The sequence below is a fragment of the Phyllostomus hastatus genome, unplaced genomic scaffold, assembly GCF_019186645.2.
Source record: "Phyllostomus hastatus isolate PE091 unplaced genomic scaffold, TTU_PhHast_1.1 phas_contig_159, whole genome shotgun sequence".
In the NCBI taxonomy this organism is placed as follows: domain Eukaryota; kingdom Metazoa; phylum Chordata; class Mammalia; order Chiroptera; family Phyllostomidae; genus Phyllostomus; species Phyllostomus hastatus.
The window spans coordinates 34361687-34380851 of record NW_025333640.1 but is presented as its reverse complement, the minus strand read 5'-3'; positions in this window follow the sequence as shown (position 1 = coordinate 34380851).

The following is a 19165-nucleotide window of genomic DNA, read 5'->3' as shown; positions in this document are numbered from 1 at the left end:
CCTTCTACCATCTTAAATTGTTTTCAGTGTTTGAAAATGCTTTCCTTCTATCTTAATTCTATATATTTTTTTATGTTCCTTTTCTTTCTGGTCTTCATGTGAGATTTGGGTTAGAGTTAGGTGGTTGTGTTAGCTAATAGCATGAAGGCTGAGTAAATGGGTTTAAAACCAGGCTCCACCCCTAACAAGCAGAGAGATCTTGGGTAAGTTAAATAATCATCTGTGCCTCAGTTTCCCCATGTGTGAAATGGGGATTATTACAGTATCTATCTCATAGATTTTGTGTGAAGACTATACATAATGTAATTAAATTTGGAAATATTTTAAAATGGCAATTAGTTAAGTGTCCTAAAAACTACTAATTTAAGTGCATATAAATTATTCTTTGACTTCTATAGCCTCCATTTATCTGTGCAATGATTCTCTCAAGAAAGGGAGATTTTGCTTTTGAAAATTACGTTGCAATTTGTGGGGACATTTTTGTTTGTCACAACCGTGGGAGGTTGCTATATATTCTAGTTGATAGAGGCCAAAAATGCTGATAAATATCCCATTATATAGCCTCCATTAAAAAAGTAACTATTCAACCTAAAATGCTAATAGTGCAAATGTAAGACACCTGATGTAATACAGTATATAAGATTGAATTGATATGATAAGAAGAATCTTACAAAAGGGACGATTCACAAATGCCACTGTAATTATTTAATGTGCTTATATGGTTTAAAAATAATCAAGATGATGTGAGAAAGTCATCCTTTATCAAGGAAACTGGGCAAGGGGATCATTTTAGTTTATATATCACTGTAGGTCATTGGAATGCATACAACTTAGAGAAAGGCATAAATTGTGGCTGAATAAATGGTGAAATGGTGCTTCCTCCTGATGAAATGAGTATCTTGAATCCTCCCTGGAAAAGTTTTCAAAGAGAGCTTTCAAATGATGTCCAGAAAAATATCATCAGATTTGATTATTTAAGTAAACTTGAGGGAATAGTTTTAGGAAAATGAAAGATGATTTCTAGTGTATAATTGCACTAAAGCACCAACTGAATATTGTATTTTCTGAGAATTTATTAATCTAGGTAAAAAATTAATGGAGCAGTACAGTGAAAAGACAAAATCATAAGAAACGACTTTCAAATCATTGTACCTGGATGCACCCCAATCTTACTTTGAACGGTAAAGATGACAAGACCACGTTGAAACACCTTGGAGATCAAAGTGACGCAAACATTGCAGTGACATAAATCAGACAACCCCTCCGAATGCAGAGAAGTCCCAGTTGCTCATCTTATAGCACGATTGCCTCCTTCTCTATGAAAAGAAATATCTGTAATTGAATCTCCATTTCACTTAGTCTTATAATTTTTATTACATTATGAAACCAAGTTTTATTATTGTACAGATACTGCCTCTCTTCAAATATATCTTATGCTTTTTTAGGATTAAAATATTTTTAAATGCATATACTATACTATACATTTTGAAGTGCATTTTTAAAAATTTTTGAATTTTCAGTTTTTAGTCAATTAAATTATCTTATTAAATCTAGAATTTAGAAAAAGCTCATAAAGGTACTTCTTATCTATTATTGAATATGGAAATTAAAATGCATTGGTTTATAATAATCAATCTCAGGATTCATGGTATTAAAGACACATCAGCATTTGCTATGTTTCCTAAAAATTAACTTGATGTACTTTTTTACCAGATTATTACATTATTAAATTATTATTATTAAATTATTAAATTTCTCTACTATTTCATTTTATTCATGCCTATCATTTTCATAGTGAAAAAATTCTCTCTAACTCATATGTATTTAAAATGAATTTATATCAAATAATTTAATTTACTTATTATTTCAGAGTTGTGACTTATGGCAAAACACTTGCTTTCTAAGCAAAAAAAACATATTATTATAATATTTTGTTAGGGATCATGATTGTAATGAGAATTCAGTCTATTTGAATACAATTCCCTCAAATCCCTTGGAATAAAAACTACTCAAATCAATTGCAATGACCTTTGAACATTCATTAAAACCCATAAATGCATATACATATTAATGTAAGAAACGTGATTTGCATACCAGTGTGCCTTTTCAGGAGCTCTACAATTTGAATATTTTAAGCTATCTAAAATACTATGCCATTGACTTGATTAATCATTAAAAAGGAAAGTAATGGGAACATGAAAAATCTCATTTTAAGGTAAAATTATTCCTCGTTGTATGTGCACGCACAATAAATCGTTTAAAATACTTTACCGTTGGAATATTTTATGCTTAGGAGTTATGAGGACAATGATGGGGTCCCAAGGCCTCCCTGCCTTCCTTTTGTCTTTCAATTCTGTAATCACCACTCTCTCAGGCAGGCTGTTTTTGACTTCTCAATCTAAATATTAATTTCTGTATACAATTGCTTTGCTTGAATAATATTTCTTCTAAATAACTGTCCAAATACATAATCATGTATCCATTTTACATAAAAATATTTATCTGATACCTGTCTCCCGCAGAGCTATCTCGTATTTGAACTGTGAACTCCATGGTAATAGAAATACAGTGACATCTTCCACAGAAACAACTCCGTGAATCCTAGCACATTCTATGCATTCAAAATGTTTTTGCAGCATGAACAAAACAACAATAAAATGAAGAGAACTGAAGAGAAATGACCTGGAGGCAAGGGAAAACTTCAAAGAATTGTAAATGAGCATACAAAATATAATATAATTGGATGTCTTGTAATTAAAACATATGAATATTTAAGCATGATGAGTGAAAAAATTTTTTAAAAGCTTAACGAAAGAGAAAAATGGTTCAGATGTATAAAGGAAGTTCTGAATCTATAGGTCTAAGAGGCCGCATGGTAGGCTCTAAGGCATGTGTCGTCTCCCAGGAAAAATGGATGAAAATGTAAAATCTCAGAAAACTGGTTGGAATCTGAAGAGTTCATTTAAGGTCAAGAGTAAAGAAATTCTCTATCCCGAAGAAAGACCAAATACCACACAAGTCTATAATGGAAGGCATTACTCACAATAATAAGAATAAGAATAATAGCAAGATACTTTTACCTACATTAGAAAATTTAAGAAAGAAGTTTGATGAAATAAAGCAGGAAACACACTATTGGTCTTACAGTAAAAAAGAAGTATTATTCTATTACAGTAAAATACAATAAAAGTAACTAATAGAGATAGGAAATAAAAAAAATTTTAAAACTCTGTTTCTTACAATTGGGTCAAATAGTTATACAAGCTATATGAAGGTATATTGTCAAATGGCAAATTCATAGTCAGTACTAATGAGTATTGTAAAATTGCCCTCATGGGAAAATATCCAAATAGGAAATGTATATGATCATTTCAATATATGAGTACATCCATGTGTGCATGTTTATGTGAAATTGTGTTGCAAAATATTGGATAATGTACATTACATTTTTATAACAGTTACGACTAAGATTTTGAATATTAGGTAATTACTGCTTTCCTGTCACATTTCGGTCACCATCTGAATTTTTTTTAAATGAACATGTTTCTCCCTTGTAATTTTAAAAAGGAACAACTATTTTCACATTTTAAATGAATAGCAAAGCTGTGAGATTCCTGCATATATTTAAAACATATTCCCCAAATAAGGTCAATTTGCTTTATGTAGACAACATTAAATCGGCTGGCAACAATGAGAATTTACATTTTCATTTTTCTTCACATTAAGACTGGTTGGTAGTCATAGTTTTACAGGGAGTGAAGCAATACAATATTAAAAGAAAAATTAGAGTCTCAAATATATTGAGATAATAACTTTTTTATATAGGCAAATCTTTACATTCAAATTATTCACGTGGTGTACAATTTCTGTTTCATTTTTATTATACTCATTAACTTTTAGGTAAAAATAATACACAAGTCTACGACTACTGAGAAAACACATTTACCATTTTTATATTATTTATAGTTTTATAAAGAATCATTTGCTTTTATTGTATGTTAGAAAAACAAAAGAATGCAATATTGAATAGCTTTTTTAAAACATTTGCTTCATCATAGCTTTAAGATTAAAAAAATAGCTTAATACAACAAAGAAACTTTTGATATGTTACGCAAGAGGTTTGCAGTCATTTTTTTCTTGAATATATTTCTGTGTTTGAGTGTGTGTATGTGTGATATGAATGCATTTTTAAATATATTTAAGGCTCTGTGGTTTTCTGAGCAGAGGGATCTGGAAACCCCACCTACCTCTACTTTTATGAACCATGAAGAGTGGAATGCAGCTGAGCTGTGACTCATTCATGTTACAGGAATTCCGTGATAACAGATTTAGATCATAAGTGCATGCATAGTAATGTTATGAAGAATAGCTATTTTTCATTTCTAAAACTAAGATTAATTAATATTATAGACCGAAATACCCCTTCTGTTGAGTAGTGTTTACAATTAGTGACATGTCTCCCAGGTATTAATTCTAGGATATCATACCATTAATGATTCATCAGACTTCTGTGAGATTTTCTCTATAAAATGTATGAGTTCTTTACTAGGAGATCCTTGGGATTCAGCAGTTCTCTGACCAAGAGTAGGGATTTTGATTAGGTTATCAAATGCCTTAATTTTGAGTAACAATTTGGCTCTCTTCATCAAAAAATGCATAAGCAGACCATACATTTACATATGTATATATGTACATAGGTATATCAAGAATTAATGATGTTTACCACTTCCACAATATTGTCCTCTTGCAAAGGTCTGGATTTTTTTTTTTTTCAAAACAGATAGACACAGACAGGGAATAGAAGTTTTTGTGAACTTTCTTGCTCCATGTATTTACTCCCTGTCATTCCTTTAGTCAGTTCCTGGGATCTAATTCTATTCACTCCAAAACCCAATGGTAAGATTTAGTCCTTACAATTGCCTCCAAGCCCCAGGCACTCCACACCAAAGGCAGGTTTGCAGCTGCATCTTGTCTGAAAGACGGTCATGACCGTGGTACAAACTAGAGCTACTGCAACCAATCAAGTTGTCAAATCTGTTCGCCAAATGGGAGATCGTGCTCATGGCAAGCTTTACGAACCATATTGAGGACACAAGCAAGGAAGTAACATAGGTAAAGCAGAGAGAGAGATCAGAGAGCACTGGACTGGTCCTCTAGGTACTTCCTTCTGACATCAGACTCATGTGCTCTGTCCCATAGTACTAGTTGTGGATTCTACGTGAGGTTTTTGTGTCTCCTCATTTGGCAGAGATCATTTAGGTTATCAAACATCTCCATTTTATAGCAAGAATGTTGCAACAGTTTCACTGCATTTTTTTTTATAAATTCGCGTGTCATAAATCTACAGATGGTGGTTTGTTTCCTGTTAGTAATACTAAACTATGGATATCTTGCTATGAGATTTCAATCAATAAGAATTTCTGCCTAGCAAATAACAATGTATTTACTGGGTGATCCCATTATGGGCAGGAGTAGGCTGGGTCACCTGCTGCCTTTCCCCTTGGGTATCTCTGTAATCAGGATAGGTGTGGTCCACAGGTCCATTGCTTTACCTTTGTTCTACACAAGTGAGCTAGTGTGTCTCATTTTAGAGTAAAATATTTGCAGGGCACTTACATGTACATCTTCTTGCATTCTCCACAATGCTTTATCAGTATAAAAGTAATATTTTGATTTCCACGTACTTGACCTTTAGGCTATTTCTAACCATGGTTTTTGCACTATTCCTTCCAATTCTGTATGTCTAAAAGAACCTCATTTTCACCTCAAAGGAAATTCTTCCACTATGATCTGTTTGATCTCTCTGTTGCTTTTCATTATGACAATTATTTTCTTGCCACTTAAAATCAAAATTACAGGATCATAAAATATACTTTATGGAAGTACAAAATCAAAGCCTAATAAACTTTGTAGTTTAACTGGCAAGTATATTTAAAGGTTTTTACAATTTTATAAGATTTGACAATTAATTTATACCTTTCTTCTGTTTGCATGATCTGGAGAACATTAGTCATTTACAATATGATTAAGAACTACCTATTGATCTTGCCATGCTCATATGATGATTGATTGCTATTATATATTAACTGATTTTGGTCATATTTTATGTGTGGATAAATTTATTCACTTTCCTAGAAAGTATAGATTAAATTTAGTATACAGTGTGAAGAAATTAATATCTTTCAGGTTTTGCTTGGAACTACAAATATTTTCTGTTGTATCTTCCTTCAGTGATAATCTGCAGTTTTCTAATTTCAGTTAGATGATGCTGTAATTGCAACACACAACTTATATTTAAATGTTAATGGAGTGAAATCGTTTGCATCCACATTTTAAGAGGTTTAAATATGTGCACTTCACATACTCCAGGAAAAAGGGTTTTTGAAAGATAAAAAAATAAAACCAATTAGAATATTTCAACTGAAAAATCAAGTATAAACAAACATATCGGTAATAACAATGCTCAATCTTTATTTGTCTAGTGAATGTCAGTAGTAGTAGTAGTAGTATAGTATATTATGCTGCATATTTGTAATGAATGAATGTTAAGGAACTATCAAAATTGCATGTCAGAAGTCAATACACATATTCTGTCCATTTGTTAGTTTTAACGAGTGGACAGAATATATCTGAATTTAAAAAAATGAAATTAAATGCAATTTTAATTTGGTTTATTTGGCCTAAATGTTGTGACCTATTTATATGTTTAACTGGATTAACAAGTAATTTGATAATTCCTTATGTATATTCTCCTTTATAACAAGACACATATACTTGGTCTTTGTCTTGTTTTTGTTACAGAGTCCCTAAAACCCTTGGAATTTTGTAAGTGATAAGAGAAAGAAAGGTCATTAAATATTTATAACATACCTCCTTCAACCATGCTTGAGTGTGTGTTGAGGAAGCAACCATACATAATATTTAGAGGGTTGGAACTTTCACTTCTATCCCCCGACCTCTGGGGAAGAATGGGGAGAGGGACTGGAGGCTGACACACTCTCTAATGGCCGGCGGTTTAATCAGTCATGCCTGTCATGGACCCTCCATAAAACCTCCAAATGGGGATTTGGAGAGCGTGCAGGTGGGTGCACACCTGAAGGCTGGGGGGAGTGATTAGCATCGGAGGGAATGTGGAACCCACCCACTCACCCTTTCCCCATACCTTGTTCTATGTACCTCTTTTTTCTGACTGTTCCTGACTCATATCCTTTTATAATAATTCTTTCATAATGAAAGTAAAATCTTACCTGAGATCTTTTTAGCTCCTCTAGCAGATTAATCACACCCAAGGAGAGAGGTGTTGCAATCTCCAATTTGCAGCCCACTGGTCAGAAGCCCACTGGTCAGAAGCCCACGTGGCAAGCTGGACTGGAGATTGGCGTCTGATGCCAGATGTGGGCAGTCTGAGCTCTTAGGATGTTTACACAATACACAAAACAGATGTTGTCCACAGAACAGCTAAACTAGAGCTTGACGAAACAGCTGGGCATCATAGCGGAGCCAAGTAGGCACAGAATGAGTCCGCACAGATACCCTCTACAGGTGTTTTGCCTGGGAGACCAAGTCTGTGCTTACTCCATTCATCCATTCACACTCACTCAACTGATCCGAAAGCAATCTCTGAGCACTGACTGTATCCCTGCAAATCCACTAAGGGCGGAGTCGGGGGAGGATGTTTGGGGGGCCACTAAAACTGTGGTTTGGTTTCTGAATTGGGAATTTTAAATTGGTGAGAAAATACATTTTCAGGACTACATTAGAACTGTTATGTGATCTGCCTTCCTCACAGAGCCACTGATGGTTACTTGAATGAGAAATTATATCCATGTGAAAGTTATTACTGTGAGTTTGAGTAGTAGGAAAAACCTAGCCCTAAGGAATTTATAATCTAGATAGCGTCATGTTGAAAAACAGAATATCCCTGAGTAGCGCTAAGTCTAAAATCAAGGACAGTGGCTTTGTAAAATTCACAGTTGAAACCGAAATCTAACATTTCTAGAATATCTTGAAGCTACACATAAACCTAAAATTTATTTCCTGTTTTCTAAATCTTAAATTTAAAAATGTAAAAAATATTGTCTACTTGCCATTATTTCCACTCTATATTACACATTTGAAATTTTTTAAAACTTACAATGAATATTTGACTTTTTAAAAAAGCTTTACATTGATTTAAGATGAACTTTGCCAAAGTACATTTTTTTTTCTGTAGCCATGTAATTGCTCTTACTTAATTGGTAGCCTTTTCTTTTGTCTTCCTCGACTCTACGTTTCAGCTCTTAAACTCATCAGTACTCTTCAACACAGAAATAACGGGTGAGTCTCGGCACGTTGGTTGGTCTCCAAAGAACATTTTCTTTTATTGTGCTGTATACCATAGCGCGGCCTTCATCGTGCATTCGCGTGAAAGGCGCCTGATGAATCTACTAGGCTATAACGTCCTGCTCCCGCAGCCAAGGTGCTGCCTTGCTGTGATAAGAAGCAGCCTACGCTTTCTGCTCTTCACTTTGAAGGATGATTTTCTGACAACTGACGCTGAAGACGCATCATTAACACAGGGCTACAATGGCTTAACAGCATTTTTAAATGCTGGTACCATTCAGAGTATGGTACCTTTCTTTAAAACTTGATGAAACCTCTCATCAAATACATTTTTGAAAACAAGTCATTATGTTTTTAAATGGTATAGCTATGCAATCTACTGTGGAATTTATTTGTAACAGCCCATGTATTTATTTAATAACAAATTTAAATAAATTATCAGAAAATAAAACTTGTTTTGCTTTATATTTTATGTTGTTAAGAATGGTGCCTAATCCTTGGGTAAAATTCTCTTTTGAACATAAATATTTTATTATTTGACAATCTGTCATGTTTACTTTATTAATATGACTAAGTTTTTAAGTGTATTCTCTATAACACTTTTTGTTTTTTTAATAAATATTTTATGAAAAGTAAAATGCATAGTTTATAAAATCAATACAAATTTAATGTTGAATTTTATTATATGTATTAATAATCTATTGCATGGAAAAATCTACATTCATTTCTCCAGGAGATACAAATGCACTTTTTCCCAAAAGAAGGAAAAATGCATTTAATTATGTCCCGCTTTGCCCATTACGTGGTGATATAGAGGAAACAAATGAATAGAAAGGGGGACAGCCCACAAATGGCTTGTGTCACGTTGACATTGTATATTTCCTTTTTGTTATGGCTGCTTTTACCTTGTTATAGACATTTTGAACATATTTAACAAAGGCTTTTGTTTGTTTGTTTGTTTTAATGGTCTTCAATTTGTCATTCTTAAAAGACACAGGCTTGTTTAAATGGCTCAGACACACACATTACTTAAAAGTTAAGAATAGAAAATTACATCTTTCTGTGAAAGAGAAGCTAGTATACATGGGTTGACAAATGAGGTAGTATTTATCTTACTGGTCTGTCTGTGCTTCCTCTGCATTTTAAGCTGTTTTATTTTTTAAACCTACAAAATATTTAAGTGATGCCTCTTAACATTTTCTTCCTCTCTGTGCCAACCGGGTTTTGGTAAACAGATTATGTGAGTTCCCGCTAGGTTACCCTACGGAACTGTGGTTGTGACAATTCATCTTTTGGAAAACTAAGCTGTTGGTTTAAGCAGGAGTGAGTGAGCTTTGTTCTGGTAAAAGGTAAACAATACAATGTCTGTCATGGAGAAAAACAGTCCAACATAAACACTTAAGTCCAAGAACAAAAAGAAAAGCTTGTGGAGGAAAGCAAGAAAATGCCATCACTCCTTTGCCAGTAAAAATAGTTTCCCTCTATTGACGGATATTCTATTTTCTAAAAAAAGGGTATTATCTGCTGTTTTCTCTCTCAGGTATATCAGTTTAGGTTTATATTTCTTTCACTCCATTATCTAAGGAAGGCAATTTCTAAGGCCAGTAATACAAATTATGGAGCTATAATATTATCAAAACTAAACCTTGAAAATCTCTCAATAAATATGATTATGAGTTATGTGTATTTTTTTTAATTTTGATATAATTCACCCCATTCACTTAGGTAACTCACATGAATTTTTCATATGAGGAGTTGACATTGGTGATGGTTTGTAAAAATAATGATAGACTGATATCATTTCTCATTGCTTGTTCTGGAAATCATTTTATAGGTCAATGAAGAGATTTATGGAGTATAAACAGAATCTCTTGTCTTTTTGGTGTCCTTCTTCAAGGACACATGTTCTTTAAGAAAATATTCTGTCTGGTACTTGGGCACACATTTCCATAAATTTTATTTTATTCTCTTTCATCCTGCGTTGTACTGGGGACGGCAAAATCGTGCACTTGAGAGTTTGGAGGGCAAGCAGTAACATTCGGTCATCCCCACCTGTCTCCCCATGTCTATGTGCACACACGTGTGCGCGCACACACGCACACACACACACACTCACCCCCAAACCTGAAATTATAAGACCAGTGATACAAGCATGACCTTTTCTATAAAGTGAACACCGCTTACATAAAAGCCCCGATCCCTGTTTGCAAAAGTCCCTGACCAATACTGTGTACGTGTATGAGAATCCCTGATCCAGCACTCATCCTCACCCACCGTGGAATGTGCGGGTCAGATAAGTCTGCTTGGCTGACATCAAACCGACTCGTTTCTCACCGGCGGGCTCGCTGCGGTCACACACGCTCCCCCGGCCCTGACCTGGGCGTTGCCAGCAGCTCTGTGGCTCCGCAGGGGAACCCTGAGAACCAGCGCTCTCCCTCTCCGGAGGTGATAAAACTGGTACTCTAGCACACACTAGTGCCTTTCTGTTAGCTGACCGACTATGTTCTCTCCTTCTCTCTGAAACCAACAGTTCACCCTCTCTCCGTGCCTCCTAAGAGTTGCAATAAAAACACACCAATGAATGAACAGATCCTGAGACTTAACTACAGCAGGGTGTAGCTGGTCAGCTATCCAGAACGTACTGCCACGTATTCGTGTCTACATGGGCTTTTCTCAGAAGCTGTTTTACGTATGGTCTCAAAAATATTTTATTATCTTCTATTCTCAATTATACAAAAAAGTCTACTGATACTGTGTTATAAATAAAAATGTTTATTTAATTCCTCCAGTTTTTGCCAAATTTTACAACCACTACATCTCCTTTGAATTGAAGTCCTACAATTCCATCTCCACAAAATTATGTCTGGCTACATTTCACCTTTGCTCTCATAAAAAGATTGAGAAGAAAACAGGGAGGTAATCCTGCAGACTCCAGCTCTATTCAGTTTTAAGCCCTGCTGTTAATGCAGTTTGGTAAAGGGCAGGTTGAAATGTGAACCCAGTATATTAAGTGCAAAAAAACTATTCATTTGGCAAAGTCATTCATGTGAAAAATGTGTAAGCAAATGATACTGAGTGAGCCATTTACTCAGAAGGAAAAGCAGTCACTAATGTGTCACCTGTCATCTTGTTTAAAGTTTCTGCCTTCATATATATACACACACACACACACACACACACACACACTTTTTTCTAATAGAGTATTACTTAACACAGAAAGACATACCTAGTCTAACAGTGGGGTGGAAAGAGACTTGTTAACCCGTGAATTTGAGAATGCCACAGAACTTTTAACTCAAACAGTCATGTACTGGGGTCAGCGTTCGGTGCGGCAGGGGCATCAAGCATTGAAAGCATCTGTTGTTTCTGAAATCTGGGGTTATAGGAAGTTCTATGTGCTGTAAGCAACCAGGACTTGTGAAAACAGCCACTATAATGAAATATGGAGATTGCTGAGTTGGAAGAAACCTTAAATTATTTTACAAGTTTCTATTTCCATATTTTCTGCTTTGTTGTCCTCTTCTAAAGTCATTACAGCACATTCTGGTTATACTTTATTCTATCTTATTTTAAAGATATTATTTTTTAATTAGATCACATATTTCTCACCCTCATGCTGTGGATCTGATACCTAAAAAGCACATGTGCATACATTTGATTACAGTTTTGTTAACAAATAGAGCTTGTGCACCAACTGTCTGTCAGACCCTCTGGCTGGTGTTGGTGATGATGGTGGTCTTTATTTAGGCTCAGAAGGAATTCCAGAATTTGTGGATTAAAAGGAGTCCTTGAACCTATCCAACCAAAACATTTCATTTTACCACTAGGGAAGGCCCTTTACCCCTGAAAAGACTTTGTACAAGATTACAAATTATTGGAACAGATCATTTTCTATGCACGTAGAATGGGATGCTTCATGGGCCCCAAATTTGTACATAGCCCTTAGCTAGAACTGTTAGTAGTGATCTTTATATACAATACACTCCCCATCCTCATTTTAAAAAGAAATCGTTACAGAATGTGCAGTACCTAGAATGAATTTTATATCTTCGTAGCCAGGCTGAAAATTATGTGCTTACTTTTTTATTGATTTTTAAGAAAATTACTCTATTGGAGGAGAGTGCATTTTCTCTCCTGTTCTACAGATGACTGTCAGATAGGAAATTTTTACTATAGTGGGACAGAGGGAAAGGTAATGAAAAATGTTTATGGAAATATAGAAGGTTTCACATATTACGTAAGTTTCTCAAGCTCCTTTCCACTGCTTCTATCTCTGTCTGAACAGCACACCCCCTCCAAACCAAACCCAAACAAAACATTCAGTCTAATGTAACCATATCAGAGATCAGAGGACAACTCTCAACATTTCCCTCTGCTGTGATTGGCCCTGTCTAGTCGGGTATTATTTCGAATTGATAATGTTTTGATTGCGGGCCCTACGTGCTGCACAAAGTGCACCACAAGTGTGCAAATATTAACACGCTCTTCATTGCTCACGTGTGGGCCAGCTTAAATCTCACAGATGTTTGCTCTGTTTCGTTTGGTTTTATGATGCGAACAGTTCCTGATGGCACTTTCCACACCTCTGAAGTTGGCAGCATTTCGTGAAAACTGTGCGCATGCTTGTAAGTGCTACGCTCCGTGAGAGGAGATGGCGGTTACTGAAGTAAGGACTAATGATGCTTATTTTTAAAAAATACTTACTCTAGTTCAGATGCTTTAGTATACAACTTACATATGCTATTTCATTTAATAGACATCTATTAGATAATTTTATTCCCATTTTATAGATTAAAAAAGTAAATATGTAAGAGGCTGACTATCTCTCCAATAAAAATGAGGTTACCCTACTATTAGACTCACATCTGTGCTTCCTCACAGCTAATTTTAAATAGCTGACCACATACTATATTGTATTTCAGGGCAAAAAAATTATTTCAACTAAATTGAAAATGTTGGTGTTACAATCCTTAACTGCAAGGCTTCATCACTTATAATTTTCAGGAAAACACAATAATGTTTTTTTTCCATTTTGTCCATGAAAAACATGAACATTTTTGGTTTCTCAGGGACAGAGATGGATTCTGATTTCTGAAATGGTGGACCAAAATCAACCGGCATGAGATGGACTGTAAGACGTAAATAAACAAAACGCACGCAGGTGATGCGCAAGTGCGACGGAGCGCACAGAAGCTGAAAGACGGACGGAAGGAGGACCTTCTCCGAGGACAGTGGGGAAGGAAACGCGTCCCCGCACGACCCTGCGGGTTCGTGTAACCAGGACCTAAGAGCAGCCCCGGTGGCGTGCGTAAACCACCTGTGGGGCGCACACGACGAAGCCCAGTCTTTCTGGCTTACGAAACCGTAAAAATATGTCATAACTATGAACATTGACAAGATTAGAGGAATATCAAAGGGAAAACAAAGGAGCTAATGAGGGGAATTCCAAATCAGTTTCCACATTTTGACTGAATTTCGAATGATGGGTGAAACAGAGTCAAACCAGCCCAGCTAAAGGGACAGGAGCTGAACGGGGGAACAGAGAGAGGTGCCACTCAAGATTCGGTCTTCAACTTAACCTCAGCCAAATACTTCTGCTAAAATTAAGGGGAAACAATTCTGAGAAGACTCACAGGACTCAGAATCCTTGCAATGTAACCTTTTCAGCATCAGGGACACAATCAAAATAAACTAAAACATGAAGGAACAAAAAATGCGACACATTCTCAAGAGCAAACAATGCTAATTGCATCCAAAACTGGGAAGAGTGTGATGTTGACACTAGCAGGCACACCTGGTAAAGCACCTGTCGTAACCAACCCCACCCGAACCTGGTTTCATGAAAGCAGATCCCAGCGAAGGAGTCTCAGATCTCAGCAGAAAAATAAAGACAATAAAAGAGAGCCAAATGGACATTCCCGGACTGAAAAATGTTGTGAATAAAAAAACAAGCAAACAGAAAGCTGGGACTGAGTAAAAGATCAATGCAATGCCCTCCTCAGGCTGTTGTTCTTGCACGAAGTCTTGTTTCAGTCACACCACAATAACATGCAAATGAAATGGTGCTTCAGCAGCCAGTGCGAAGTATTCAGGCAAGATCACACTCAGTGCTCCTCTGCCAAAAGAAAGCTAACATCAAAGATTTCTCTTGCTAATTTGGGTTTTGAAGATATGAATAAAATAGGAGTGCTGTGAGAAAGGGTGAGAATGTTATTGAACAAGATTAAAGAGATAAGATGGCGAGAAGCCGTCCAGTCCTCTCATTAGCTGTGTTTTAACATTCAAGACTGAATGTTCAGGGGCGGGACAAAGTAGGTTTACAGTTGTTTGTATGGGAAAAGACCTCCAGGTGGCGATTATTACAATAGCTTTATTCACTCAAAAGAATGCCGCCATGACACTCATGAGATTGTCCTGAAGAGCACAGTGCCACTGTGACATTTCTGAGTGGATAAAGCCAATGTAATAGTCATCACCTGCATGTCTTTCCTTCCATAGGAACAACTGTAAACCCACATTTGCCCATGCCTGTATACATATAAAGACTGTGAATTTATGAAATCTCTGTAGCCTCTCAACAGCTGAAATCAAGAGTGAGACTAGATGAACTCCAGCATGATGAGCGTGCAGGAGAAATAACAACAAAATAAGGAGATGTCATTTATGGTGTTTCAGAAGAAAATTCTTACTTGGTGAGAAAGAGTAAGTCACTAAGGCTAAATGTCTTAGAGGACAAAATTAATGTCATCCTTGAAGACTAGTACTTAGCAATATAGCTACCAAATATAAAAGAATGCACTTATCTTTTCCATATTTTGAAAATTATAATTCAGTTTTACTATTGCCACCAATTTCATGATATCATATATGCAGCTATATTTGGAAGCACACTTATAATAATATATCAATAGTATAATTTCCTAGTTATCCTCAATTGAAAGATTATTAAATTTTTAATTACAAGGCATGGAGAAAGAAATGTTTCTTGACTTCTCAGTGTTCATCCCAAAGTCCTAGCCTTCTGAGAGTCTTCATGTCCCATGAGAATTGTATCTGTAGCCATTTGTGGGATTAATTACGCTAATGATTTGTGAGATCATACAATCTCTTATCTCCCTGAGAAAGCCAAAGGGTTACAGCTCAGACAGGTCTCAAAATGAAGCCCTAGCAGTTTAGGAAGACTAGAGAGCCAGCTCCCCAGGTATGTATATGTCAAAAGTGATGAACTACAAGAATTTGGAGATGACCTGGATAATCTGGCTTCTGCTGAGATTTTACACAGGGCAAAAAAAGGACTCAGACTATTTTTTTCTGAGAGACTTGTCTTGTTCCTCTTCATAAGCAAAGAAATCCTCCCCTATGGAATACTCAGCAACTCATACGGGATACTGGGCACAGCTCTTTCCGTGTTTCCCGGAACCAGGCCACCAACAAAACGTATTTACCGTGAAGTGGTTTATAAGCAATTCATCTTTGACTCAGAACATCTCCTGTGCAGATTACAATTAATGTTGATAAAGCTAATGAAGTTAATAATCCAAAACCCAACAAGTAAACATTGTCAAAATGTCCACAGCAAAAGTGATACCAAATTAACTTCCTTACCAGTGTAACAGGAGAGCACACTACACACATATAATTTAATGGATTAATACATAATAATATATTTCATATCATACATAACATGTTCATATATTTAAATACCAATACTATATTTAATATATGCAATATACCTGTATCCAGGAGATGTCTGTGCCTTTTCGCAGTTTGGCCTATGTTTCCTTCCCCCCCGTACCGGTCCATTTTTCACTGTTTACTCTTTTCAAAGAAATTGCATGTGAATGTGTCTGTGTGTGTTTCTACTTATTCAGCATTAAAGCTAGGAGTACTTTCAGTATTAACTCCCAAAAGACTGCAAGAAAATTGTGAATTTCTATGGAGACACAGACAAAAAGAGAGGGGATACTCTGGTTAAGCTGTAGATCAGACCATGGAAAACAGTAGCAATAGGGAGAGTAAGGAGAAGAACCTATACAATGAGAAAGAGAAACTGCAACTTTTAAAGGGAACATGCTCCATAGCATGGAAATAGATAATGGGTTCATGAAAGGAGTACTGGACATGCTAGGTACCGAGCTAGGAGAATGAGGTGGCATAGAATAAGTGAAGGACAGAATTATGGGGAGATGTGAATGATCATGTCAAGTTCTCAAGGCATTTCAGAATTTTCTGGACTAGTTAATCAGTTCAGTGTATAGTTATGGCATCATTCCATTATTATCATGGTTCAGGTTGTAAAGAAAAGTAAGACTCCCAGCCTTAAAGGGCGTACAGCTCATACATAAAAGTAAGCAACTAAGTATACATGCAGATGAGCTTGCACATCGTTGTTCTGAAGAAAATGTTTGCACATAATCCAGGAGAGGCCACAGCTCAGCCTCTCTGTGGCTGCAGTCTGAGGTTAGAAGTTAGAAGATAGAAAGGAGCTAGGGAATCTACAGACAGAGCTAGGTCAAGAGTTTCAAAGGCGAAATGAGTCTAGTTTTAGAAAGTCAATGAAGCCCTTTAAAAGAGTTGTTTCTGAGTGGAAGCTGGGGAAGAGGACAAGTTCATGTAAGTGATGGAAGTTGAGAGTGAGGATAGGGAGGGGTAAGCCAGCAGCATTCCATGGCTGGCAGCTTCCATAGTGTTCCCCACTCGACACACAAGTGACTGACATCTGACTGCCTGCTAACATGACCCCCATCAGTGGGGGATAGGCCTAGGCTGTGCGCTATGTCTGTGCATCAGAAATAGTGCAGAACACTGTTTTTTTCTTTCTTTTTAGATCACAAGCTTGGCATGTCTTACTGGCATCCTCCTCCACGGATTAAGAGAAGAAACAGACTGTGTTAAGAGTATAGTTGAATATAAATATTTGTATTTGATACTTTCTTAATGTACATAAAGCAATTAAAATATTTATGTGCTCCTATATATAATTTATTCAGTGAAAATCGATATACTGAAGGACCAATCTTTCTACCAAAAGCACGGGTCAAATGCCAGGATGGGAGCATTTGCCATGGTGAAGTCATGCAGTCAGGTCAGAATCCATGACTTTGAGTCCTGACTCTACCATTTATTTGCTTCATGACCTTGAATATGTGACCTGTATCATTATTTTCTTTGTGTGTGTTGGAAATAGGACCATTCCAGTTTACTTTTTGACATCAGACTATGAGGATGCTTTTTGTACCTCCCTCTACGTTTTGGGTGTTGTGCATTGTTGCCCTTAGAAAATCATGTCTTGTTTTGCTTACTACTTACACTAAACACCTAGCATTTTTGTTTGTTTGCAGGGTCACATATGGTGATGAAGAAGATTTGACTTTGGGTGGTAAACACACAATGAAATATATGAATGATATGTCATAGAGTTGTGCAAGAGAAACTTACAGGCTCCCGTCATTTTATTACCTGTGTCACTCCAATAAGTTTAAATTTTTAAAAAGCCTAGAATTTTTAAACCACATGCCTTGTCATTGGCCAGATATGCTAACCCTCTCATTTTTCCATTTCCAGTACTTTGAAAGTTCATTCTCAAGTAGGGAGGCCTTTACAACTTGCTTTGATCAAAGCTCAGTATTTAACTTCAATTTATCTTTTCTAGTCACTTCCAAGTAAACTATATGTGAAAAAAAAATGCCTAACCAATCAAAGGTCTACAGTTTTTTTTTCTCACAGAATGTTTTAAAGTTACTTTAGTTGTATTTTAAGTTTCTGCTATATGACACCAGGAGATACAATACACCTCTCACCTCCTGTTCTCACAACAATTCATTTTTCTATAGCTTAGCCGGTCCTGCTACACATCTCCATCGTCCTACCCACCTGCTATATTAGAAAAAAAGATTTTTCAAAAAAAAACTTTTCTGATTTTTGACTGCTGTAAGTTAATTTTTAAACAGTGTTTTTATCTGGGTTTCTATCTTAGTATGGTGTCTGACATATATTTGACTCTCAACATATGATAAATGAATGATTGTTCATCATAATCTGAAGACTAGTAGTAGACTACAGACCATAAATGTGTGTAAGAATCTGAACATAAGGAGTAGACTTATATAATTATAGTAAAAAGAAACACAATTTCTACACATTAAGGTAGTATGAAAAACTCATCTGGAAGATGTTATCTGATTTTGTCAAGTAGCTTCTTAAAATCAGATTGAGTTTCTATAAAATATTAACTATGGGGCATTGATAACTCAGTAGTTCAAAGACTTCTGAAAATGTGTTATATTTGTTTATGTAAAAGAAAAGGAAGAAGTACTTAGTAATTTCTTTCAAAACACACACTAATGCTATAGCTGTGAAAATCTATTTACTAAGCTAGCGTTCCTTTATTACTTTACAAATAAACTTGCAAACAAGGCAAAATCAACTGAAGTTAATAGAAATTTGAAGTGAGAAGAATGAGGAAGAGAGCAAAACAAATCTTACAAAGAAATATTGGTTAAGAATGCATAGGTTTTTCATCATAAAGGGGATGTAAATGACATCCAATTTATTCCTCAAATTTTTTAAGATCCAAGAGAGAAAGTGTTAGTGTCCATAGTGATAATGCATCTTTTATTCTCTAAATGGCACTGGTGCTTCCATTCACCCTTCTAAACAACTGAAGTCCATAGACCTGTGGTGCATTTTATTTTTCCATCAAAAGTTCTCATCCTCTGTATTTCTTATTATGTACATTTTTTAAAATATTTTATTTATTTATTTTTAGAGAGGGAAGGGAGGGAGATAGAGAGAGAGAGAGAAACATCAATGTTTGGTTGCTGGGGGTTATGGCCTGCAACCC